At 42.5% G+C, this 17380-nt stretch overlaps 1 protein-coding gene across 1 annotated transcript in view; it reads left to right on the top strand.

Moving 5' to 3' along the window:
- Ctcf (CCCTC-binding factor) overlaps window positions 1–17380 on the top strand; it is a 112913-nt gene that overhangs the window by 1568 nt on the left and 93965 nt on the right. The window contains exon 2 of the mRNA XM_004661689.2: window positions 13942–14058. The gene's annotated coding sequence lies outside the window, so the exon portion shown is untranslated. The remainder of the gene's footprint in view (window positions 1–13941; window positions 14059–17380) is intronic.

The following is a 17380-nucleotide window of genomic DNA, read 5'->3' as shown; positions in this document are numbered from 1 at the left end:
GGATCCTACTCCCTTCGTAGGTAGGAAAAGAAGTTAAACAGGGCATATGTTTGACTTTACTCTGTTCTTGCATTAAAAAGCTTTGTTGAATTGATGGACTTAGTCCCCTCACTTCATATCCTTATAGTACCACGTAGGAATTTATATCAATTTAGGCTCTTCACTAGAAAAGAAAAATCTAGGCTGATATACCCCCCTCCCCGAGATAGGGTCTCATACCAGGCTGGCCTTGAATTTACAGTGGTTCTCCTATCTCAGCCTCCAGAATGCTGGGATTAAAGGTATGGACCACTACACTAGTCAGGTTGAAGTTTTCAGGAAAGACAGGTTAAGTTTATAAGAAGTTTGAAAAACATTCTTGTGCTAAAAAAAAAACTGAGGCCCACTGTATGCAATCACGATTTGCAGGTCCTGTCAATTTGCCTTCATATGTAAGCCTTTCAATATACTGCTCTTTTTTTTTTTTTTTTTTCCCCAAGGTAGAGTCTCACTCTAGCCCAAACTGACCTGGAATTCAATATGTAGTTTTAGGTTGGCCTCAAACTCAGAGAGATCTTTCTACCGCTGTCTCTCCAGTGCTGGGATTAATAGCTTGTGCCAGCATGCTCAGCCTTTTTTTTTAAATTAATCTAGAATTGGGCCATTTAGGCCTCACCAGCCACATTAAAATTCTATGTAACTCTGTTTTTTGTGGAGTTTATGGATACCATGCAAGTATTCTATCAATGAGAGCTGTACTCTCTCAGCCCTTAAACACTGCCCCCACTTAAAAAAATACAGATAGATAAAATATAGATTGTGTGTGTGTGTGTGTGTGTGTGTGTGTGTGTGTGTGTGTGTTTGCAAGCAGAGGGGGAGAGAGAGAAAATGAGCACACCAGGGCCTCCAGCTGCTGCAAATGACCTCCAGGCACATGCACCACTGTGCATCTGGTTGTATGTGGGTACTGGGGAATAGAACCTGGTCTTTAGGCTTTACATGCAGGCTGAGCTATCTCTCTAGCCCCCCACCCTTTTTTTTTTTCTAGGTGGGGTCTTGCTCTAGCCCAGGCTGATCCGGAATTCACTGTGTAGTTTCAGATTGGCCTCAAACTCAAGTCACTTCAATTATACAAACTCCAAAAACTCTTTGGAATTTTAATCATTTTTTTTCCTTGAGATGTGTTTTTCTGTAGTCCAGGCTAGCCTCAAACTTGATGAAACTCTTTTTGTTGTTGTTGTTGTTTTGTTGTTCAAGGTAGGGTTTCACTCTAGCCCAGGCTGACCTGAAATTCACTATGTAGTCTCAGAGTGGTCTTGAACTCACAGCCATCCTCCTACCTTTGCCTCCTGAGTGCTGGGATTAAAGACATGTGCCACCATGCCTTGCTTTTTTGTTTTGCTTTGATGTAGGGTTTCACTCTAGCCCAGGCTGACCTGGAACTCACTGTGTAGTCTCAGGGTGGCCTTGAACTCATGGTGATCCTCTTACCTCTGCCCCCCAAGTGCTGTCATTAAAGGCATGTACCACCATGCCCGGCTTCTATTCTTATTTTATTTTTTTCTTTTCAAAAAAGTTTTTTTAAATTTTTTTTGTTCATTTTTATTTATTTATTTGAGTGTGACAGAGAGAGAGAGAGAGAGAGAGAATGGGCGCGCCAGGCCCCCTTGTACATCTGGCTAACGTGTGTCATGGGGAATCGAGCCTCGAACCGGGGTCCCTAGGCTGCACAGGCAAGTGCCTAACCGCTAAGCCATCTCTCCAGCCCTCAAAAATTTTAGTATTAACAACTTCTATGATTATAAAAAAAAATCCCATGGTAATACCCTCTTTCCCCCCACTTTCCCCTTTGAAACTCCATTTTTCTTCTTATCCCCTCCCCATCTCAGTTATTCTTTTTTTTTTATTTAAAAAAAATTTTTTTAAAATTTTATTTATTTATTTATTTATTTATTTATTTATTTGAGAGCGACAGACACAGAGAGAAAGACAGATAGATAGAGGGAGAGAGAGAGAGGGCGTGCCAGGGCCTCCAGCCTCTGCAAACGAACTCCAGACGCGGGCGCCCCCTTGTGCATCTGGCTAACGTGGGACCTGGGGAACCAAGCCTCGAACCGGGGTCCTTAGGCTTCACAGGCAAGCGCTTAACCGCTAAGCCATCTCTCCAGCCCAGTTATTCTTATTTTTGAGATGGTCTCTTGTAGCCCAGGTGAGTCTTGAACTCCCTGTGTAACTGGTGATGACCTTGAATTTATGTTCCTCTTGCCTCCACCTCACTGATGCTGGAGTTGCAGGTGTGTACCATAATGCCCAGTTTATTTGATGAAGTGATACAATCAGACCTTGTGCATGCTAGGCAAGCACTCTACCAACAGAGCTATAGCCTCAGCTCCTTTTTTTTTTTTTTTAATTTTTGTTCATTATTTATTTATTTGAGAGTGACAGACAGAGAGAAAGACAGATAGAAGGAGAGAGAATGGGCGCGCCAGGGCTTCCAGCCACTGCAAACGAACTCCAGACGTGTGCGCCCCCTTGTGCATTTGGCTAACGTGGGACCTGGGGAACCGAGCCTTGAACCGGGGTCCATAGGCTTCACAGGCGAGCGCTTAACCGCTAAGCCATCTCTCCAGCCCTTTTTTTTTTTTTTTTTTTTTGACATAGGGTCTCACTAAGTTGCCTAAATTGGCTTTGAACTTACTGTGTATCCCAGGCAGGCCTCACTCTTTGAATGTTCCAGACTCCCAAGTAACCACCAGGTCTGGCTCCAGAGACATTTAGACATTAGTAGCTAGATTTGGGTTGGAGGGATGGTTCAGCAGTTAAGGTGCTTGCTTGTAAAGTCCTAATGACTCTAGTTACATTCCCCAGTACCTACATAGAGCCAGATGCACAGTGGTGCATGCATCTGAAGTTAATTTGTAGCAGCTGGCGGCCCTGGTGTGCCAATTCCTCTTTCTCTCTGTCTGTCTTTGCTTGCAAATAAATTTTATATATATCTTGGCTTTCCGTGGTAGGGTCCCACTCACTCTGGCCCAGGCTGACCTGGAATTCACTACGTAGTCTTAGGGCGGTCTCGAACTCATGGGAGTCTTCCTACCTCTGCTTCCTGAGTGCTGGGATTAAAGGCGTTCACCACCACGTCCAGCTAAAAAAAAATTTTTGTTGTTTTTGTTTTTTTGAGGTAGGCTCTCACTCTGGCTCAGGCCAACCTGGAACTCACTACGTAGTCTCAGGGTGGCCTCGAACTCACAATGATCCTCCTTTATTGCTTCTCAGCACCATGGTGCCTTCTGAGTCATCCCAAGGTGACAGAGATTACAAGAATATTTACCTACATAAGAAAACTTGGGGTTGGAGAGATTGCTTAGCATTTAAGGCATTTGCTTGCAAAGCCAAATGACCCAGGTTTGATTACCCAGGGCAAGCCAGATGCACAGGTGCCCATTCTCCCCCCCCCCACTCTCTCTCTCTCTCTCTCTCTCAAATAACTAATTTTTTTTTTTTTTTTTTTTGAGGTAGGTTCTCATTCTAGCTCAGGCTGACCTGGAATTTACCATGTAGATGTAGTCTCAGGGTGGCCTTGAACTCACGGATCCTCCTACCTCTGCCTCCCCAGTGCTAGGATTAAAGGTGTGCGTCACCATGCCCCGCTAATTTTTTTTTTTTTTTTAAGAAATTCTGTTTGAGAGTAGATAGAAAAGTTATCCTTAGGGATCTTTTCAAACTACTTAAGAAAATTTAGGTGATATAAAAGATATTCTAGGGGATGGAGAAATGGTTTAATGGTTAAGGTGCTTGCCTGAGAAGCCTAAGAATCCTGGTTTGATTCCCTAGTACACACTTAGGCCAGATGCACAAGGTGATGTGTGCATCTGCAGGTCGTTTGCAGTGGCTGGAGGCCCTGATGTGCCCATTCACTCTGTCTCCCTTTCTCTCTCTCTCTGCCTCTTTCTCAAATAAATAAAATAATTAAAACAAAAAAAGATATTCTAAGAGGCATGCATGCTGGTGTGCACCTTTACTCCCAGCACTCGGGAGGCAGAGGTAGGAGGATTACCATGAGTTCAAGGTCACCCTGAGACTACATAGTGAATTCCAGGTCAGCCTGGGCTAGAGTGAGACCCTACCTTGAAAAACAAAAAAGTAGGGGCTGGAGAGATGGCTTAGCAGTTAAGGCACTTGCCGGCAAAGCCTAAGGATCCAGGTTCAATTCTCCAGGTCTCATGTTAGCCAGATGCACAACGTGGCACATGCGTATGGCCTTCGTTTGCAGCGGCTAGAGGCCTGGCATTCTCCATTCTCTCTCTCTCCTTCTGTATCTAATAAATAAAATGTTAAAAAATTAGGGGAAAAAAGCCACAAAAAAATGGAGCTGGAGAGATGGCGTAGCTGTGCATGCCTTTGAAGCCTAAGGATCCAAGTTCGATTCTCCAGGTCCCACGTAAGCTAGGTGCACACAGTGGCGTATGTATCTGGAGGTCCTGGCACGCCCATTCTCTCCCTCCCTCCCTCTTCCTCTCTGTCTCTAGTAAATAAAAAAAACTTTAGTAAATATCTTTAAAAAATATATTAAAATTTAATATGAAAATGCCATAATAAAACCCATTATTTTGTATACACACTAAAACTTTTTTTTTATTTTTCAAGGTAGAGTTTTGCTCTAGCCCAGGCTGACCTGGAATTTACTCTAATCCCAGGGTGGCCTTGTATTCACAATGGTCCTTTTACCTCTGCCTCACAAGTGCTGGGGTTAAAGGCATGTACTACCATGTCTGACTCTAAAATAAATTTTAAAATGAAAATTAAACATCTTTATAGAGAAAATAAGTTAAAGATGAATTGATACATCAAGGGAAACCGAGTGTTTTACTATTTTTAAATTAGTAATGTGACAAAGAGAATGTTTGCCTACATAAGAAAACTTGGGGCTGGAGAGATTGCTTAACAGTTAAAGTGCTTGCCTGCAAAACCAAATGATCCAGGTTTGATTACCCAGGACACAAGTACGCCAGATGCACAGGGGCCCATTCTCTCTCTCTCTCAAATAAATAAGTAGATAACTAGTTATTTGGGTTTTTTTGTTTGTTTGTTTGTTTGGTTTGTTTTTTTTTGTTTGTTTGTTTGTTTTTGATTTTTCGAGATAGGGTCTCATTGTAGCTCAGGCTAACCTGGAATTCACTATGTAGTCTCAGGGTGACCTCAAACTCACAGTGGTCCTTCTGCCACTACCTCAAAAAACAAATGTTATTCTAAGATGTATTCAAAGTCTGAGTTTGAGTTTTAAAATTTTGTTTGTTTGTTTGTTTGTTTGATTTTGAGGTGGGGTCTCACTCTGGCTCAGGCTGACCTGGAATTTATTATGTAGTCTCAGGGTGCCCTTGAACTCACTGTAATCCTTCTACCTCTGCCTCCCACATGCTGGGATTAAAGCTGTGGGCTACCTTGCCCAGGTACTTTTTTGTTTTGTTTTGTTTTTGCTTATGTGCGGATATGGGAGTGCCAGAGTTTTTCCACTGCCTTCCAACACCAGGTGCAGGCTCCATTGTTTGCATTGGGCTTTACTTGTGTCCTAGGAAATAGAACCGTGGCCCACAGGTTTTTTGAGCAAGTACCTTTTTTTAAAAAGATATTTTATTTTTATTTATTTATTTGAAAGAACTAGGAAGAGAGGGAGGGAGGGAGGGAGAGAATGGGCGTGCTAGGGCCTCTAGCCACTGCAAATGAACTCGGGATGCATGTGCCACCTTGTGTATCTGGCTTACGTGGGTCTTGGGGAATCAAACTGAGGTCCTTTGGCTTTGCAGGCAGGCACCTTAACTGCTAAGCCATCTCTCTAGCCCATGAGCAACTACCTTTAACCAGTGAGCCATCTCCACAGCCCAGGTTTGAGGTTTTTATTTAATTTATTTATTTTCTGGATTCTTTATTTATTAGAGAGAGGGAGAGATAGAGTGGGCGCACCAGGGCCTCCAGCCACTGGAAACGAACTTCAGATGCATGCCACCACGTGCATCTGGCTTATGTGGGACCTTGGGAATTGAACCTCGGTCCTTAGGTTTTGCAGGCATGTGCCTTAACTGCTAAGCCATTTCCCCAGCCCTGTGGGTTTTTTTCCCCCCCAAATACTTTGTTTGGGAGAGAAAGGCACATAAAGAATGAGAATGGGCACAGCAGGGCCTCCAGCCACTGCAAACGAACTCCAGACACATGCACCAACATCTGTGTCTAGTTTATGAATTGAATTTGGGTCCTTAGTTTTCACAGGCAAGCACTTTGCTAAGCCATCTCCCCAGCCCTTATCCTCCGCGCCCCCCCAGGGTTTCGCTCTAGCTCAGGCTGACCTGGAATTCACTGTAGTCTCAGGGTGGCCTGTATGGAGCTCATGGTGATCCTCCTACCTCTGCCTCCCAAGTGCTGGGATTAAAGGCGTGTGCCACCACCCCTGGCCAATTTTCACTTTTGAGATAAGAGTCTCACTCAAGGTCAGGCTGAACCGGAATTCACTGTGTAGTCTCAGGGTGACCTCCAACTCAAAACAATTCTCCTACCTCCTGAGTGCTGGGATTAAAGGTCTACTACACCCAGGTTTTATTTTATTTTAAAGGACATTCAGAATTGAGGACGCCCATCTGGGAATTGTGAGTGGTTTGGGAGTTCCTTGACAGAAACTACATGTGGCTAAAGTTGGGGGAAAGAGTCCTGTGGCAGAATCTTGCACACTTGTGCTTGCTGGCAGAAGTTACCTGTATTTTATTTATTTACTTTTATTTGTTTATTTACAAGTAGAGAGAAACAGAGAAAGAGGCAGATAGAGAATGAATATACCAGGGACTCCAGTCTCTGCAAACAAACTCCAGATACATGTGCCACCTGTGCATCTGGTTTTGCATGGGTACCGAAGAATTGAACCTGGGTCCTTTGGTTTTGCTGGCAAGTACCTTAACTGCTAAGCCACCTCCCAGCCCTTTATTTTTATTTTATTTGTTTATTTATTTGAGAGAGGGAAAGAGGCAGACACAGAGAGAATGGGCATGCCAGGCCTTTACCAGCTGCAGATGAACTCCAGATGCTGGTTACTGGGGAATCGAACCTGTGTTGCAGGCAAGCACTACCGTACCTGGCTCTCTTTGTGATTTTAATAGGAATTTTAACCTGTCTGTCTCTACCCTATTTAACTGTCTTGGCTCTAGATGACTTCAGGCTTCTTTTTTTTTTTTTTTTCCTAAAAATTAGATCCTCTTTCATGTAAGAGATTTCTCGTAATTTTTACAAAGAGTTACTAGGTTTAGAAAGAAAATTATGGCAAATAATGTATAACTTTGAGGATTGTGGTTCTCAATTCAGTTGGATATGTAGGTTTGTCATATGACAATGTTTTGGGGGGGCAGTTGAGATAGGGTCTCACTCTAGCCCAGGCCAACCTTGTGTGAACTATGTAGTGTTAGGGTGGCCTCAAACTCATAGTGATTCTCCTACCACTGCTTTCCAAGTGTTGGGATTAAAGGTATGCACCACCAAATCCAGCAATTTATTTTTTTGAGGTAGGATCTTACTCTAGCCCAGGCTGACCTGGAATTCACTATGTAATCTCAGGGTGGCCTCGAACTCATGGTGATCCTCCTACCTCTGCCTCCTGAGTGCTGGGATTAAAGGTGAGCACCCCCACAACTGGATGATCAGAAAACAACAAGAAACCATAGCCAGCATGGTGGTGTGTGCCTATAATTTTAGCATTCAGGAGGCTGAAGCAGGAGGATCATGAGTTTAAAGCTACTCTGGGACTGGAGTGATGGCACGGTGATTAAAGGTGCTTGTTTGAAAAGCCTGTTGAGTTTGGGTTCAATTTTCCCAGCATCTATGTGATGCTGGATGTAAAGTGGTGTTTGTGTTTGCAGTAGCAACAGACCTTGGTATGCCCATGTATACACATATATCCATGAGTGCAAGTAAATTTTTTTAAAATGTAAAGAACTTTAAAAAGCTAGCCTAGAGCCGTGCGTGGTGGCGCACGCCTTTCATCCCAGCACTCGGGAGGCATAGGCAGGAGGATCGCCGTTGAGTTCGAGGCCACCCTGAGACTACATAGTAAATTCCAGGTCAGCCTGGGCTAGAGTGAGACCCTACCTCAAAAAAACAAACAAAAAGCTTGCCTAGGCTACATAACAACACCCACTCTCAAAACAAAATCAAAGCAACAATACCACCATAAAACAAAACAAAAATCTACAACTTCACCTCTGGCTGGCTTGATATCTACGAGTAGACCAGGCTGCCCTTGAATTTTTGAAGCAGTCCTCGTGCCTCTGCCTCTGCCTCACAAGTACTGGAATTACAGGCTTGCACCACCACTTCCCTTTGCCGCTAAAAAAATTTTTTTTCAAGCTTTCTCTAGTCGGTATTTTCACATTTTCCCTACCAGTATCTCCCCCCCCCCCTCGAATGTAGAGATGTGGTACTACATATATATACTTTGTACACTTGAGCCTCAGTTTGGAACACCTTTAGACTTTTCAGGGATGTAGAATCCCATTCCCTTTGGGGTATGCTGTTGATAAGATGGGCTCCAATATAAAAAATTGTTTCTTGGAAGAACACACTAATTTTGTGTTATAAACCACCTGTCAACAGGAGAGCCTACTCTTTATCTTGGGCCAAGAAAGTATTGTCAGCTTAGTTTGATGAACTAGTTAATTATGTGGTAGGTTTCCTCTTAGTTGTACCTTAAATACCAAAATCTTTGGAAACTTGTTCAGTTTTTGATACAGAATCTGCTTGTGTAGCCCAGATGGGCCTCAAGCTTACCAACTTCCTGCCTCAGCTACCCAAGTGCTGGGACTACAAACATGTATCATTACTTGGAAACTGTTAATTCAAATTTAGCTTTTGCCTTTTGGTTGTGCTTGTCACTATACCAGCAGTACTCTGCTTTACCTTTCACTTGGGATTTTCTCTTTGTTTATAGTAAGTTCCACTCTTCTGTTACTTGAAGCTGGTAGTTCATTTTGTAATGTAGGGAAGAAAAATGTCAGCTATAAAGTATTCCACTATTTGACTTAACCAAGTATTTGCTCTGCTTTTAGGGTTTTCAAAAGTCTATTTATCTTATTAAATTTACTAGCTTACACAAACTAACAGTAGCACTACTCACTATTGAAGATAAGTAAATAAACTACTAAAGGATGTTAATCTTTTTTTTTTTTTTTTTTTTTTTTGAGATAGGGTCTCCACCCCAGGCTGTTCTGGAATTCACTGTGTAGTCTCAGGGTGGGGTGGCCTTGAACTCATTGTGAACCTTCTGTCTCTGCCACTGAGTGCTAGGATTAAAGGTGTGCACCACTATGCCTATCTTGTTTTACTGTATTTTTAAGGATTAATTTTTATTTAAATTTTTTTTTGGTTTATTTTTTTATTTATTTATTTGAGAGCAACAGACAGAGAAGGAGGCAGAGAGAGAGAGAGAGAGAGAGAGAGAGAGAGAGAGAGAGAGAGACACAGACAGACAATGGGCACGCCAGGGCTACCAGCCACTGCAAACGAACTCCAGACGCGTGCGCCCCCTTGTGCATCTGGCTAACATGGGACCTGGGGAACCGAGCCTCGAACCGGGGTCCTTAGGCTTCACAGGCAAGCGCTTAACCGCTAAGCCATCTCTCCAGCCCAGGATTAATTTTTAAAAATTATGTTTATTTATTTATTTAACACAGAGGAGGGGGGAGAGAGAATGGGCGCGTCAGGCCTCTGGCCACTGCAAATAAACTCCAGACACATGTGCCCCCTTGTGTATCCGGCTAATGTGGGTCCTGGGGAATCAAGCCTGGGTCCTTTGGCTTTGTAGGCAAATGCCTTAATTGCTATGCCATGCCTCCAGCACAAGAATTAATTTTTGCTAGCTGTTTATTTGTTTTGTTTTGCTTTTCGAGGTCAGGTCTTGCTTAGTTCGGGCTGACCTGGAATTCACTATATATAGTCAGTTCCAGGCTGGCCACTGCCAGCATGCCTGGCTAATTTTTTTGTTTTTGTTTTTCGAGGTAGGGTTTTTGTTCTGGTTCAGGTTGACTTGGAGTTTACTATGTAGTCTCAGGATGGCCTTGAACTCTGGTTGTTGATCCTCCTACCTCTGCCTCCTGAGTGCTGGGTGGGATTAAAGGCATATGCAACCACGCCCAGCCTAACACTGGTTAATTTTTGCTAGATTTAATAAGTGTACCATCAGTTATAGAGGAGTTACTACACTATATTGACAGTCATAAGTTCTTTTATTTTAGTACTTTACATGTTTAGTGAATGTCTAAAACATGAGTATTTTGAGCTTTAAGGGTTAAGGCATTTGCCTGCAAAGTCAAAGGACCCAGGTTTGATTCTCCAGGACCCACGTAAGCTGGATGCACAAGGTGGCCCATGCATCTGGAGTTCATTTGCAGTGGCTGAAGGCTCTGGCATGCCCATTTTCTTTCTCTTTTTTAAAAAATAAGCATATACCTATATCTATATATCTATATCTATATCTATATCTATATATATCTAGTGAGTGTAAGTGACGTATTGACAGTTTATAACCCGTGTGATTTAGGGGGCTGGGAGTAGTATTAGGAACTGAATCCAGAGTTATTTAGCATGGATTTTATAAATTTTTATTCAGTTATTTGAATTATTTTATATTTTCATTTTATTTAGTTTTTCAAAATTATTTTACTATTATTATTATTTTGGGGGGTTTGAGGTAGGGTCTAACTCTAGTCCAGGCTGACCTGGAATTCACTATGTACTCTCAGGGTGGAGCGGAACTCATGGTAATCCTCCTGCCTCTCTGCCTCTGGGATTAAAGGCGTGTACCACCACACTCAGCTCCTTTATTTTTATTTTTATTCATTTGAGAAAGCGAAAAAGAGGCAGATAGAGAGAATGGGCACACTAGAGCCTTTAGTCATTGCAAAGGAACTCCAGGGTGCACCACCTTTTGTGGGTCCTGGGGAATCGAGCCTGGGTCTTTTGGCTTTTCAGGCAACTGTTTTAACTGCTAAGTCATCTCTCCAGCCCTATTTGCATTATTTTAGTATTTTTTTGTTTGTTTTTTGAAGTAGTCTCACTCTAATACAGGCTGATCTGGAATTCTCTATGTAGTTGTCTGAGGGTAGCCCGAACTCATAGCGATCCTCCTACCTCTGCCTCACAAGTGCTCGAATTACAGGCATATGCCATCATGCCCAGCAATATTTTTATATTTATTTGTAAGCAGCAAGAGATAAAGGGTAGAGAGATCGACACACAGAGAATGAGGAATGAATGGATGTTCTAGGTCCTCTAGCCATTGAAAACATACTCCAGATGCATGCACGGAGTGCATCCAGCTTTACACCGGTACTGGAGAATTAAGCCTGAGTCATTAGTCTCTGCAGGCAAGGCCCTCAACCACTGAGCCATCTCTTCAACCCTAGCATGGATTATTTTATCATTCCCAATAAGCCGTAACTTTATTAATTTTTTTCCTTCTGTTTTTTTGAGGTAGGGTCTCACTCTAGCTCAGGCTGACCTGGAATTCACTATGAAGTCTCAGGGTGGCCTCCAACTCAGGTTAATACCTCTGCCTCCAAGTGCTGGGATTAAATGTGAATGCCACTACACCCAGCTATTTTTTTTCAATTTTTTTTTATTAACAGCTTCTATGATTATAAACAATATCCCATGGTAATGCCTTCCCTCCCTATTTTTAATTTTTAAAAAATATTTATTTATTGATTAGTGAAGGAGAGGATAGGTGCACCAGGGCCTCAAACCACTGCAAATGAATTCCAGTTGCATGCACCACCCATGTACACCTGGTAACATGAGTTCTGGGATCGAACCTGGGTCCTCAGGCTTAGCAGGCAGGTGCCTTAACCACTAAGCCATCTCTCCAGCCCTATTTTTAAAAATATGTTTACTTATTATTTGCAAGGTTTGCAAGGAGAGAAGAGACTGGACATGCCAGGGTCTCTTGCCCATTTGCAAATAAATTTTAGATACACGTCCCATTTTGTGAATCTGGCTTTATGTAAATGCTAGGGAGTTGAACCCTGGCAATGAGATTTTGCAAGCAAACACCTTTGACCACTGAGCCATCTCTCCAGCTCAACTGCAACATTTTATTTATTTATTTATTTTGAGGTAGGGTCTCACTCTAGGACAGGCTAACCTGGAATTCACTATGTAGACTCAGGGTGTCTTTGAACTCACATTGATCTTCCTACGTCTGCCTCCTGAGTGTTGGGATTAAAGGTGTGTACCACCACGTCTGGCTAACTGCAACTATTTAAAACAATTTATTTTTATTTGGGGGGGGGAGAAAGAGAGAAAATGGGCATACCAGGGCCTCTAGCCACTGCAAACCAATTCCAGATGCGCCATCTTGTGCATATGGCTTACATGGAACCTGGAGAATTGAACCTGGGTCCTTTGGCTTTGCAGGCAAGTGCCTTAACCACTAAACCATCTCTCCATCCCTAAAAATACTTGTTATTGAGAATTTGAATATATGAACATACTGTAATTTGATCATATTCCTGTCCTCTTAAACACTTTTATTCCCTTCTCTCACACATATTCCACTTATTACCCTCTTCTTTTTAAGTAGTCCTTCTGTTTTGATGTCTCATTCTTCTTTTTAATTTATTTATTTGGGAGCGACAGACAGAAAGAAGAAGAGGCAGAGAGAGAGAGAGAGAGAATGGGCGCACCAGGGCTTCCAGCCACTGCAAACAAACAGACGCGTGCACCCCCTTGTGCATCTGGCTAACGTGTGTCCTGGGGAATCAAGCCTTGAACCAGGGTCCTTAGGCTTCACAGGCAAGCGCTTAATGGCTAAGCCATCTCTCCAGCCCATGTCTCATTCTTTCTGTCCTCCATCTTCTATGTAAAAAAATGTTATTGGTCTCAGAATTATGAAGGTTTTGTGGGGTAATAAGACCCACTGTGAGGTCACGAATGCTCCTAAGTCAGTTCTCATCCAGGGGATGTTATTTTTGGGACATTTTAGTATAGCGTAAGCTGTCTTTGAATCCAAAATTCTCCTGCCTCATCCTCCCTAGGCCTGATATAGGCATATGTCACCCATATGGTTTATTTATTTTTTTCTCTAATTAAATTTTTCAATTTGGCCTCATTTGGTGTTCATGTTGTATAGTGCCTTTGTGTGAATCATACTTCTTTTTTAAAAAAAAATTATTTATTTGAGTCAGAGAGAGGGAGGGAGGAAGAGAGGAAAGAGTGAGATTGGCATTGCTGTGGCTTCTAGCCACTGCAAATGTACTCCAGATGCACGTGCCACCATGTACACCTGGTTTACATGGGACCTGGAGAATCAAACCGGGGTCCTTAGGCTTCGCAGGCATACGCCTTAACCACCAAGCCATCTCTCCAGCTCCATATTTCCTTTTAATATTTTCAAAATATTTATTTGCAAGGAGAGAGATAAAATGAGAGTGGCATGGGATGCCAGGACCTCCTGCCACTGCTAATGAAATCCAGATACGTGAACTACTTTGTGCATCTGTATTTGCTTGGGTACTAGAGACTCAAACCTGGGCTGTCATCCTTTGCAAGCAAGGGCCTTTAACTGCTGAGTCATCTCCAGCCCAAATTTAGTTGTTTTTATTTTATTTTATTTATTTATTTGACACACACAGAATTAATAGACGCGACAGGGCCTCTAGGCACATGTGCCACCGGCTAACGTGTGTCCTGGGGAATTGAACCTGGGTCCTTTGGCTTTGCAGGCAAATGCATTAACCGCTAAGCCATCCCTCCAGCCCCCACATGTAGTGTTTCGTAAATGATTTCTGGCCAGGCATGCTGGTGCACACTTTTAATCACAGGTTGAGTTGAGGTTGAGATCCAGGTCAGCCTGGACCAGGGTGAGACCCTACCTTGGGGAAAAAAAGAAAAAGCCAACAGCAGCAACAACAAAGATTTCTGCTTCTTTTTTAGAATGACCGCTGACCTAGAACCAAAGAACAAGATGCACTAGTGGACAGACTTCCAACTAGAGATTTGAAAGCTGGGTTCTATTTTCCTTCCTCAAACTGACTTTGCAGCCACGGAGAGGTAAATACCAATTTCAATTCCTACTCATAAAAACCTATAATCTCAGCTAAGTGGGAGGCAAAGGCAGGAAGATCACAGGTTCAAGACCTACCTGGACTACAGAGTGTTCATGGCCAGCCTGGGCTGCCCAGTGAGACCCTATCCCAAATAAGTCAAAAGAAGCCAGGCATGGTTGTGGTACTTACAGTCTAGTTCAGGGGAGACTGATATGAGGACTACAGAGAGTTTGAGGCCAATGTTGGCTAAAGAGTAAGACTGTTGTTTTGAAAAAAAATAATTAAAAGAGCTGGAGATACAGGTTAATGGTAGAGTGCTTACTTAGCATGTGTGAGGTCCTAGGTTCAATCCCCAGTACTAGGAGAAGAAAAGGGATATAGATACATGCATACATATTATATTTATTTTGGGGGGGTTGTCTAGGTAGGGTCTCGCTCTAGTTCAGGCTGACCTGGAATTCACTATGTAGTTTCAGGGTGGACTCGAACTCATGGTGATCCTCCTACTTCTGCCTCCCCAGTGCTGGGATTAAAGGTGTGTGCTACCAAGCCCAGCCATAGTTATTATTTGAGTGAGAATAATAATAACAGTCTCTAAGGCTGCTTGGGGTTAATTAGAATGTATGTAAAGGAATAAGTGCCATTATGACCATATAGGAAAACTCCAGAAAATTGTGGCTGTTTTTCTGTAGAAATCTTTGGATTATGTATTTTGACTATTGGCAGATGACAAAAGTTTGTGGCTTGTGGGGAATTGTAATTTTAATGGAGAACAGATGGAATCCTGTTTTGGGTTTTTTTGTTTTGTTTTGTTTTTGCACATCTGTGTGTGTGAGATGTGCTTTTGTTTGTATATGCATGTTCCTGTGTGTGTGTGTCTGTGTGGGCACATTGTGCAGGTGCATGTGGAGACTTAGCTGATACCTGGTGTTTTCTTCATTTGCTGTCCATATTGTTAACTGAGGCAGGGTCTCTCATAGTTTAAGATAGCCAGTTTGCTCTGGGGATTCCCTGACTCCACCTCCTGAATGCTAGGATTATAGCTAGGCTAAAATGCTCACCTGGCATTTATGTGGGCGCTAGAGTTTTGCTGATCTGGAATTCACTATGTAGTCTTAGGGTGGCCTGAAACTCACAGTGATGCTGGGATTAAAGGTGTGCACTACCCCACCCAGCTTCTGGAATTTTCTTAATTTGAGTTTGCCTAAGAGGATGCTAATGTTCCTATCAGAATGTAGTATTCATCAATTTACATTAATTTATAATTTCAGCTATAAAATATAACAAGCATTTGTTTTGAACTTGGCAATAAGTTAAAATATAGCTGGGCATTGTGGCACATACCTTTTAATCCCAGGACTCAGGAGGCAGAAGTAGGAGGATCACTTCCAGGTCAGCCTGGACTACAGTGAAACCCTACCTTGAAAAAACAAAACAAAAAAAAAAATTAAAGTACAATGGGCATCAATAAGGACTTGGAACAGGCCTCAAATATTAGAATCTATACAGCTTTGTGACCACTGCATAACTAAGTGGAGTTCAATATAAAATTATTTCCTTAAACCAGGCGTGGTGGCTCACACCTTTAATCCCAGCACTCGAGAGGCAGAGGTAGGAGGATCGCTGTGAGATCCAGGCCACCCTGAGACTCTCCAGGTCAGCCTGGGCTAGAGTTATACCCTACCTCAAAAAATAGAAACAAAAACAACAAAATCATTTCCTTGCAGGCTAACAAAAACATGTTTTTTACTTCTAGAAAAATGTAAAAATAATTTAATTTTGCTTCTGTAATGACAAAAAGGAATATAGAGGTAGAAATTTAAAATGTTAAAATTAATCAAATTTATATGAGTTAATTATCTAAATGACAACTAGAATTTTTTTTATATACTTCCTGGAGCCAATAGGGAAGTGGTCTTGGAATGAAATTGCTATTCTTCAACCTCTGATTTCCAAACGGACAACTTTAGTATATTACTAAATGTGAAGAAAGTCTATGGTGGTATTCTGGTGCTTCTGGAAACTCTGTAAACTCTACAGGATCTAATGATTAAATACTCATAAGCTACTGAAAAGAGAATACTGATTTGAGGAACAAGGAATGTAGCTGTAAAAATTTGGACATGAGGGCTGAGGATATGGCTCAGCGATTAAAGTCACTTGCTTTCAACACCTGCTGACTCAGGTTGAGTTCCCCAGACCCACATGATACAGATGCACAAAGTGGCACATATGTCTGAAGTTTTTTTGCAGTGACCAGTAGGATCGCCATGAGTTTGAGGCCACTTTGAGACTACATAGCGAATTCCAGGTCAACCTGGCTAGATCAAGACCCTACCTCGAAAAAAAAAATTAATTGGGGGCTAGAGTGATGGCTTAGCAGTTAAAGCAGTTAAACCTAAAGACCCAGGTTCAATTCCACAGTCCCCATGTAAGCCAGATGCACAAGGAGCGCATGCATCTGGAGTTCCTTTGCAGTGGCTGGATGCCCTGGTGTGCCCATTCTCCCTGTCTATCTGCCTGTCTCTCACATTGAAAATGGATAAATAGCCGGGCATGGTGGTGCATCCCTTTAATCCCAGCACTCTAGGAGGCAGAGGTAAGAGGATCACCATGAGTTCAAGGCCACCCTGAGACTACAGAGTGAATTCCAGGTCAGCCTGGACTAGAGTGAGATCCTACCTCAAAAAAACAAACAAAAAAAAGGATAAGTAAATAAAAATTTAAAACAATTGGGGATCAGGCCTGGTGGTATACGCCTTTAATCCCAGCACTTGGGAGGCAGAGGTGGGAAGATTGCCCTGAGTTCAAGGCCTGCCTGAGACTACATAGTGAATTCCAGGTCAGCCCGGGCTAGAGCAAGACTCTACCTCAAAAAGGGGAGGGATTAAAAAAAAAGGAGGAATGGGATATGAACATATTTTTTTTTTGTTTGTTTGTTTTTTGAGGTAGGGTTTCTCCCTAGCCTGGGCTGACCTGGGATTCACTGTGTAATCTGCGGGCATCGTTGAACTCACAGTGATCCTCCTACCTCTGCCTCCTGAGAGTTGGGATTAAAGGCATGCATCACCACACCTGGCTCATTAAATTTTTTTAATATATTTTTTATTTACTTTTTTTTGTTGTTTTTTTTTGTTTTTTTGAGGTAGGGTCTCACTTTGGCCCAGACTGACCTGGAATTCACTATGTAGTTTCAGGGTAGCCTTGAACTCACGGCGATCCTCCCACCTCTGCCTCCCAAGTGCTGGGATTAAAGGCGTGCGCCACCACGCCTGGCTTTTTTATTTACTTTTTAAAGCATTTTATTTATTTATTTATTTATTTGA

Source organism: Jaculus jaculus, chromosome 1 (genome assembly GCF_020740685.1).
Source record: "Jaculus jaculus isolate mJacJac1 chromosome 1, mJacJac1.mat.Y.cur, whole genome shotgun sequence".
Lineage (NCBI taxonomy): Eukaryota > Metazoa > Chordata > Mammalia > Rodentia > Dipodidae > Jaculus > Jaculus jaculus.
Note: the sequence above shows the minus strand (reverse complement) of the source record. Positions and strands in the feature narration are given on the sequence as shown.